Source organism: Triticum dicoccoides, chromosome 7B (genome assembly GCF_002162155.2).
Source record: "Triticum dicoccoides isolate Atlit2015 ecotype Zavitan chromosome 7B, WEW_v2.0, whole genome shotgun sequence".
Taxonomy (NCBI): domain Eukaryota; kingdom Viridiplantae; phylum Streptophyta; class Magnoliopsida; order Poales; family Poaceae; genus Triticum; species Triticum dicoccoides.
Genome location: NC_041393.1, coordinates 673,047,598 through 673,057,087, shown reverse-complemented (window position 1 = coordinate 673,057,087; position 9,490 = coordinate 673,047,598).

The following is a 9,490-nucleotide window of genomic DNA, read 5'->3' as shown; positions in this document are numbered from 1 at the left end:
AAATATCTAGGGTTATATCGATTTTGTCTCGCTGAATGGCATCAATTCAGCAGGCTCCAATAGGTGTGAGACGCTGCCGATGTAAACTCAGGAATATATGATCTCCGTCGCTGGAAAGCTTGTTGATGATCAATATGGATGCTGCGACTTTTTCAGAATCTGGATGCGCTGGTTTCAGAGTAGTAATGCGTAATCACCTGGGACTGGTAAGCTGCTTGCTGAGGCTTTCTCAGTCGTGTATATTGCCCTCAAGCTCCCAGGTCTTGCTGAAAACACAGGGGTTCAATCGCTTCAGGTGACTTCTGATTTTCCCTCCGTGATTAATGAAGTTCAACAACAAGGCCTCAATAGATCTCTCCCTGGTGAGGCAGTGCTATTATCCGTGATAGTAAGAAAGTTTGTATCATGAACACAGACATGTTGTTCGTAGCCATAAGGAGGCAGTTCATGTTCTGACCAAATAAGCAGGGCATGATTCCGGTTCCTGTTGGTTTAATGAGTCACCTTATATAACAGGACCATTTTATGTAATGAACAATTATGAATGAATGGAAGGGACCTGCCCATTTCCCAAAACACACGCGCGAGCCTACGGCGAGATGGCTGCAAACTTTCTCTTTGTCGTCTTCAAGTCCTCGTCATTGCGCTAGCCAGTGCTTTCCTCCTCACCCCAGGTATGTATGTCTGTTCATGCCTCTATTCCGCCCTTTGCAAGCTTTCAGTTCCTATCCAAGAAGTGCAGGTTCTCGCGAAACCTTGAGGCCGGATAAATGCCATGTTTGGAACATAGGAGAGGAGGGACTTCCTCTGCTTCGACATCTATTGCAAAATAAAAATGTACTGGTTCTGCTTTCTTGGGCTCATCAGAAAAATTGACTTGCCTCTGCCAGTATCAAACAGGCGGTGTAACTTTACAGTACGCTGTTCACTCTGTTTTAGAGAAGAAATAAGTATTTTAGGGACACTTCTAGCAAAATAATGATGTTAAGAGTTGATTTTTTCTAGTGGAGAAGCGTGTCAGGGATTGTATTGTATGGAACTTTTGAGGTGGCCCTTGTTAGGGTTAGCACTCGTGAGCTGGTGATTGTTTGGCATCATCGGGAACAAAATGACCTCCTTGTGATCATTGGCCGGGTGCCCGTATGCGCCCCAGGGTCAGTGATCAAGTCAAAGGCGATACATAAATGTTGCAGAAATTGAGGGACAGATATTGAGGGGGGAAACCCTTTTTCGGTAGAAATTGAGGGACAGAAATACAGTCAAGCTATAGTCAGAACTGAATTTACCTGGACCTTGTTCTATAACTGTGCCAGTGTTCAACTCTGACCATAGCTGCTGGCTCAACAAGTCAGCAGAGACAGAGCCTAGTTATTATTATAAAGTTAATAGCATATAGCTCAATGAACATTCGGTTACTTCACAGATGAAATGAAAAATATAGCTATACGAGACATTTATGTGTGTACACATGCAATCTGAGCCGTATGAAAGGGATCATAGCTCAATTCATATCCCAATTCATCTACGCGGTAATGGTTGCGGTAGTCAGCTCTTCTCCGGCGTGTCCACGGTATTGCCTCGGTTTGTTTGTTGCTGTGGAGTCGAAGCTGCGGCGGCGGGGCCCTGTGGTGTACGATGACTGGCTGCAGGTGGCCCGTTCGGTGATCTTTCGTGGCGCCAGCCGTGCCTAGTTTTGTTCTTCTGAGTTCTCCGTCAGAGTCGGAGCTGCGTTGTCTGGCTGTAGGTTGACATGTTGTCCAATAGGGTGGGCTTTGCCCAATGTGTTTCAATCTAGGGGTGTGGGCTTGGCCCTTGTTGTTCCGGTTTTCGCCTAGTTTTCCGTAATTAACTGGGCAATTCTCTTCTGCTTAATTAATAGATGAGGCAATCTTTGCCTCCGTTTCAAAAAAAAAAGAAATTATCATCTCTCTTAATGAGACCTGAACAATTTCCTGCTCCGTTTTTCTTCTTCTAAAGGCTCCAAATTGGAACTACAGTGCAATGGTGAAGTACTCTCCACTTTTGCCAAGAGGTCCTGGGTTCGATGCAGCCTTTTTGCAATGCACTGTGCAGGGTAAGGCTTGCCTCGTATAACCAGACCCCACCTGCTGTTTTCGCCCAGTTTTCCGTAATTAACTGGGCAATTCTCTTCTGCTTAATTAATAGATGAGGCAATCTTTGCCTCCGTTTCAAAAAAAAAAAGAAATTATCATCTCTCTTAATGAGACCTGAACAATTTCCTGCTCCGTTTTTCTTCTTCTTCTAAAGGCTCCAAATTGGAACTACAGCGCAGTGGTGAAGTACTCTCCACTTTTGCCAAGAGGTCCTGGGTTCGACACAACCTCTTTGCAATGCACTGTGCAGGGTAAGGCTTGCCTCGTATAACCAGACCCCACCTGTTGCGGGAGATTCTAACACTGGGTCTGTCCTTTATCCATGCTTCAACAGTTTTGATAAAATCATCTGTCTAACTCTGATCCAGCAACAACAATTTGGGATGAAAGTATGTCACTTGTCCAAAGCTTTGTTACTCGTCAACAGCTAGAAAGTAATGATAAGGAGGTGTTTGCATTGCTAAGATTTTCTTGGTCTCCTATTTCTTTTCTGGTTTGATTTTATATTCATAGAAGTTTGCATATGTGCGCAACATGTAATATGATCATGCTAGCTCAAAAGGTTGAGAAATGTCAATGTTGATGATTCGTAATCCTATCTATTTGACAAATCAGAGTCGTTGCATTGCCTGTACCCAGCGGCGAATCTAGAAAGAAAATGAAGGGTGGGCTCAAAGTTTACGCCAAGAAAACTAAATGCTACTCTGAAGAAAAAATATGATCATCTCTAAATCCATTTGTCCAAATAAGCTCAAACTTTCCCAGATTACTACTGGGAACATGTACTATTTAACTGATTTTTTTCAGATTTTCTGAAAAACATGAATTTTTGAACAAAAACTTGAATCTGTTTAGCAAAAATAGCCCTTATCTCAAGTACAGTTTACACCCATAAACTAGTAGCATGATTGACAAAGTTTCATACAGTTCACACACCCATAGATCAAGTACTAGAGAAGCAACAAAAAAAAGACAAAAACAATGATATTGGTGTTGCGTGTTGCTTCTTAGCTCATACTAGTACTACCTCCGTCCGGGTTTATTGGTCCCCATTGTATTTCGTGCCAAATTTTGACCATAAGATTAAACTAACAAAATGTTCACGCATGTCACCAAACATTATATTTTCAAAACTATGTTCAAATACGAATCCAATGAGATAATTTTTCTTGACATTTATTAACATTTTGTTAGTTAAATCTTTAGTCAAAATTTGGCACAAACTACAAAGGGGGCCTATAAACCAGGACGGAGGTATTAGTTGCAGAACACCTCCACACCAAAATCCAAGAGACAAACTACAAGCCATCTGTCAAAATGAGCACAATTGTTAGTGATATAGTAAGGCATCCGCAAGTGACTATCAACACTAGTAGAAAAACAGAGGCATACCTCTAAGAAATCACATTATACTCAGGAGGCAAATGTCCTTTTCGATCTTTCTTTTTCTGGAATCGTATCATAATTTGATCATCGGGAATACTTCTGAATATCTTTTTCTCACAATAGCAAACCATTAAATCATTAAGCCAATCATCTGATATCTTATTGCATAAATCAGTTTTGATGATCTTCATTGCTGAAAATATCCTCTCGACCGATGAAGTTGCCACTAGAAGAATTAATGTCAACTCGATGAGGCGATATACCAATTGGAAAGTTCTATGTTTTGTTGTTTGAACCATCAACCGAGCAAGGGTAGAAACATCTGGACATGCATTAAATTCCTCACTTCTCCTAATATTTGTAAGGAATGTTGGAAGCTCATATCTTAGCAAAAACCGTTCAGCTTGTGTAAAATCCTCAACATAAATTTCAGCAAGCCGTATAAGCTTGTCAATGTTAAACTTTGAGAAGTTGTTTGCCGGATTAAGACAAGACATTGGGGTTGAAAAGATCTCCGAATTTTACCTTCCAATCCCACTTCAAATTTGTGCCCGCTAGCTTTGTTTATTCCTTTCAACAAATAAGCTCTTCTCACTTCACTTCGAATTTCAGGGACATAATCTTCTATTGGTATTCGATCAGCCGGATCACCAAAAATCTGACTCGGATGGAATTCTAGTATATGATGCCTTGGTGGTTGGTTTGCGCTCTCATTAGTTGGGGGATTGGTACTCTCATTTGTGCGAGGGGTAGTGGTCTCATCGGCTGGGGGATCAATACTCTCATTTGTTGTAGGGGGGATAGTGCTCTCATCGACATTGGTAGAGGGATTAGTGCTCTCATTTGTTGGAGTTGGGTGAATTAAGTTCTCAACTGGCGCTGGTTGAACAACAACATCAATTGGGGGAGTATTGGGTTCAGGAACAACGGGGGATGCGTTTGAATTGCTTGCAAACCAACTGTGCAAAGTCCTCTTTCTCTTCATTTCTACAAACAAGAATAAAGATGGATACATGGATTAATTTTAGGATGTTAACAACCACCACCAACAGCCACTGTACATCTACTATGAATCAGTAATCAATTGGCAGCTAAACAATTTACTACAGTATATAGTTAGGCAGCTACCTAAGTCTAAAAATCTAAAAAACTAAAATTGAATCAAGTGAATCAACCTTCATACTTTCAGAGCAGAGCAGCGGCGGCGGCACCGGCCGGACTACACCGGAGCCTGGACACGTTGAGCAGATGCTGGTCGTCGGCGAGCAAGAGGCCGACCAAGCCCCCAAATCCACGGCCTCGCCGTTGCCGCCGGATCAGACAAGGATGCCACCGGACGCGGTGTTGGGGAGGGGATGAGCAGCCGTTGAGGATGAGCACCGTCGTTGGAGACTGGGGTTGATTGGGATGAGCACACGATGAAGAGATTCCGGCGGCCGGCGGCGGCTAGGGCACAGGAGACATGGCGGGCGGGGGTGGCTCACGAGCGGGTGGTCTCTGCCTCCGTCTCTCTCACTAGAACGAACGAGGTTGCCTGGTGCGAGCGAACATGTGGTGTCCGGCTGGGCTGAAGTCCAATATTTAGCTGGGTTGGGCCCTTAAGAGTAGTAGTAGTAGTAGATTCGCCGTTGCCTGTACCGATATCAAACATATATTGTAAAATAGCATAAAACTACTACTTTACGGGCTAGGGTTTCAAAAAACTACTGGTTTTTATTTTTTTCTTAGATAACTACCAAGTGGGTGGTCTGTTGTTTCAAAAAATCCTGATGACAGAGTATTTTACAATTAATTGCGATTATGACAGTTGGCCCCATGCGTCAGAGCTCTAATTATTTGACCGTTTGTTTCACCGTTAACTGGCATGTGGGACCCATATGTCAGTGTATTTCTGAAAAACAATCAGCTCCTTGAAAATATTTTTAAAAAGCAATTAGGTCCCTGCATCTTTTTCCAAAAAGCAATCGGGTCCCTGCTCCAGATCACAGCACCACTGGCGCAGCTCCTCTCGACGCCGCCTCGTTCGGCCGGCGAGCCGTGCCGGCAGCCGCCGGTGCTCGACGTCGCACGACCTGTCTCTCTTTCCTCTTCCTCGCGCCGGCTCGAGGTGACGTGTTGGGGTTCAGGCGGAGCTCCTTGCCCGCGGCCGCCGTTGACGCCTTCGCCAGCCTTCTCGAGCTCGGCGGGGCTGAAGACGCGTGCACCCTGCGCCACTGCTGGAGTGTGTGCCTCTCGCTGAGACTGGGCTGAAACTTCTGCGTGGAAGATCGTGGCTGTCATTGGCGCCGAGAAGCTGTTGCTTTTTTTAGAAGAATTAATAGGGCTAGCCCGCTTAATTTTCTTCTTGTCCAATGGGAGCACATTAAAACATTGGGATGGGATGGCTAATCCTCCCCCTCCCACCTGCAGCGACCCTTACCTAATTTATTTTTTTTAAAAAACCTGCAGCCTGACCCAGTCCCCACTCCGAGTCTCCAGCTCCATAGGCACTCCGCCGCGCCGCCGCCGCCGCCGCCCATCTCCGCCTACCTATTCCACCCAAGAACTGTAGCCAGCGCTCGCGGCGGATGGCCGGCATGGATGAGCCGATGTCCAGGCTCACCCACGACCTGATCGCGGAGATCCTCTCTCGCGTGCCCTACAAATCTCTCTGCATCTGCAAGTGCGTCTGCCCGGCCTGGCGCGACCTCATCGCCGACCCCGCGCGCCGGAAGAAGATGTCGCAGACCCTGGCCGGATTCTTCTACCGCATCACCGGTGAAGGCAAGGCCGAGCCCAGCGGCTTCGCCGGCGTCGAGTACGCGGATCTGTCTCCTTTCCCTTGGTCGGGCGCCCCCGAGACCCACCCGCGCCTGCCACTACCGCCCGACAGCACGGACTGCTTCTTCTCCCTCGAGGATTCCTGCGATGGACTTTTTCTTGCAAGCATCCGCACGGGCGCCCCTTTTGGAACATCTCGCTACATGGTCTCCAATCCAGCTAGCAGTGAGTATGCTGTGCTGCCTCACTCTGGCTACGCTAGCAACAACAGCATTGCTTACCTGGGTTTCGACAGTAGCGTATCCACTCAAGAGTTTCATGTGTTCGAGTTTGTACACGACTGGAGACACCCGGAACACGGCGGCATACATTTCATGGTTGTGACAGAAGTGAGGATTTACTCTTCAAATACCGGTGCATGGGTGGCAATGGAACCCAAATGGGTCATTCAAGTTGGCTTGTGCTTTGGTCAGCCTGGAGTTTTCCATAAGGGATGTTTGCACGTGCTCACGGATGAGTCCGGACTGGCGATAGTTGATGCACAAGGGCTAAAATGGAGAACCGTCCTGCTGCCAGCTAATAGTTCCTCGGATTTCATTGGGAAGTCTGCTGGACAGCTATTGTATATCAACTCCCGATACCGCTCAGACAGATCTTTGACTATGTTGGTTTACGCTCTTAGTGATGAGATTTATAACTGGGATGTGTGTCATCAGGATGGCAAATGCATGCACTGGAAATTGTTGCGCAAGCTTTCAAATGTTATTCCAAAGAATAAGTTTCTCAAAGTCATTGGAGTACACCCACATGCCAATCTGATCTTCATAGCTCATTCAAACAATGGACTGTTGGCATACGATTTGGATCATCATGAAAGTACAATTGTACATCACCTTGATCATAAGTACCCTGAATTTGTGCAATTTTTCCCATATGTGCCACTATTGTCCTGCCTACCATTGGATGGAGGAATACGGCTGGTAACTCCCAGTTGATGAATGTTCTGCTGACTGAAAATTGGAAGCCATGAGCGAGGTGCTCTGTTGCGTTTTCAAGTGAACTCTTCACAAAGATTCCAACGGAGATGATGCACTGTTTGTAGAAAATGCTACCTTTAGTTTCAGTTTAACCTGTGTTGGTTTTCATTTCTAGTATTTGTGTCGTTTGATGTTTCCCTCATGGATGTATTAGTCCAAGTTGTAGTATGCTCTGTGCCTTTTGATGGGCAACAAGTACGGTTGTATGGCCCATTTCCGTGTGTACCTGTTTTGGCTAAGCCAGAATTATTTATGTTCTAGTTTGTGTACACATGCAATCTGAGCCGTATGAAAGTGTACGAGACACTTGGTATGAGTTGTAGTATGTTCTATGCATTTTGATGTGCAACTAGTAGATCTATATGAGACGCTTTAGTGTGTTCTATTGTATATTATATTGATGTTTTACCTGACTGTCTAAGCAAGAGTTGCTTATGTTCTGGCGTTTGTAATATTTTCTTGGGCTCTTGTTTTTCTGGTTTGATGCTATATTTATAGAAGTTTGCATATGTGTGCAGCATGTAATGTGATCATGCTAGCTCAGAAGGTTGAGAAAGGTCAATTTTGATGATTCATATCCCAGTTGGTTTATATTATATGTCAGAAGTGATCATAATTTTCTGCTCTGTTTTTTCTTTTCTTCTAAAGTATCTAAATTGAAAGTACAGCTGCTTTTTAAAGTTTCTGCATCAATGCTTTAACAGTGTTGGTAGACCATCTATTTAACAACAGTGTTGGTATATCCCTGATCCAAAACCACTGTAACTTTATACTGCATTTTGTTGCTCTAGCAGTCTAGCCCATGTCTTCCTTGTACTCACTGCTCTAGTTTTTCTATTGGTGGCATCCTGATATTTCTTGCATTTATTAATTCTAGCTACACTACTTTTATTTCTTCGATTGGTTATCTCCTGCAGGTAACTTCCATTGAGCCTCTTTCCTGGAGAGATTGCAGAGAGGATTCTTATTATTCCAGTAAGTTCTGAAGGTTGTACAGATTTTCCGCCTTGGCCACTCACTAAGATTTGAGTATATTCAGCTAGATCTGCACATAACCTTGCCAGATCCCAGCCATTCTAGAAAAATCAAAGTAACTATGCCAACAAAATCATCGTCAAATCAGTTGACTATGGAAAAGGCTTAAAATTATGGGCAATTCAATGTCCTAACAAGATGGAGGTGGTTTTATGGAGAATGGCTCATAATTGCCTTCCTACGGGTATCCAACTTCAAGTGCGATCAATCACAGCAAGGTATGATTGTCATCTTTGTAATCGAGAGGAAATTGTGGAGCATTGTTTTTTGTAATGCGAATATGTTAAAGAAATATGGAAAGAGCCGAAGCAATATATTTTGTATAGTAGACAGGGTGGCATCCACATCGCCCCTGCAAGGCCAGCCTAGCTCCAGCAGTGTACCTCACCAGATATTTTGGATACCATACAGGGTGGGAACATTGCAGGCATCATTCTTGAAAATTCGTTTGTTTCATTCCTTGTCTATTTTCCCCTAAGAGCAGATGATATTGGAGCAGATCTTTGTGGTCGTCTTCTTTGGGTGGCGTCTTCTTCGTGCAGTTGTTGGCGTCAAAACGTTGCAGCGCGTCCTGCCAGACAGCGCGGGTGAAAGGGCATTGGGCAAGCAAGTTAAGAGCTGATGCTAGGTGAATGTGACATAACTTGAAGATGAGGCTGTGAAGCCATCCCTTCTTTGGAGAACATCGGCAGTGTAGATGATCAGCTTATAATCCAAACAACGCTCACGGACAAAAAACGAAACATGTATGGACTTGGCATACTTCGCAAGATCATCTTGCCTAGCGACTAGGGTTGAGCAAGAAATGATTTAGAAAGTGTGGAGGGCAGAGAGGACCACGCGCACCAGGATAAGTCTGCCCGAAATGTTCATCCAGCCAATCTTCCAGCCGGCGCATTTGGAACCAAATTTGTCCATGGCTGGCTGACAGTCTGTTTTGGTAAGTTTTCTGTCAGAGAAACATGCCAAGGTATTTTGCAGCAGAATGATCCGTGCTGGCACCCGAGAGCGAGCTTAAGGGGTTGCAGATCAATGCCCTCGCATCTTTCTGGTACGGAGAAGAAGCCATTTTTCTGAAAGTTTGTGCGCCGGACAGTGGCATGTCCGAGCTTTCCTTTCTTTAAGAATCATGGTAGAAACAAATGCAACAGTTTGTGC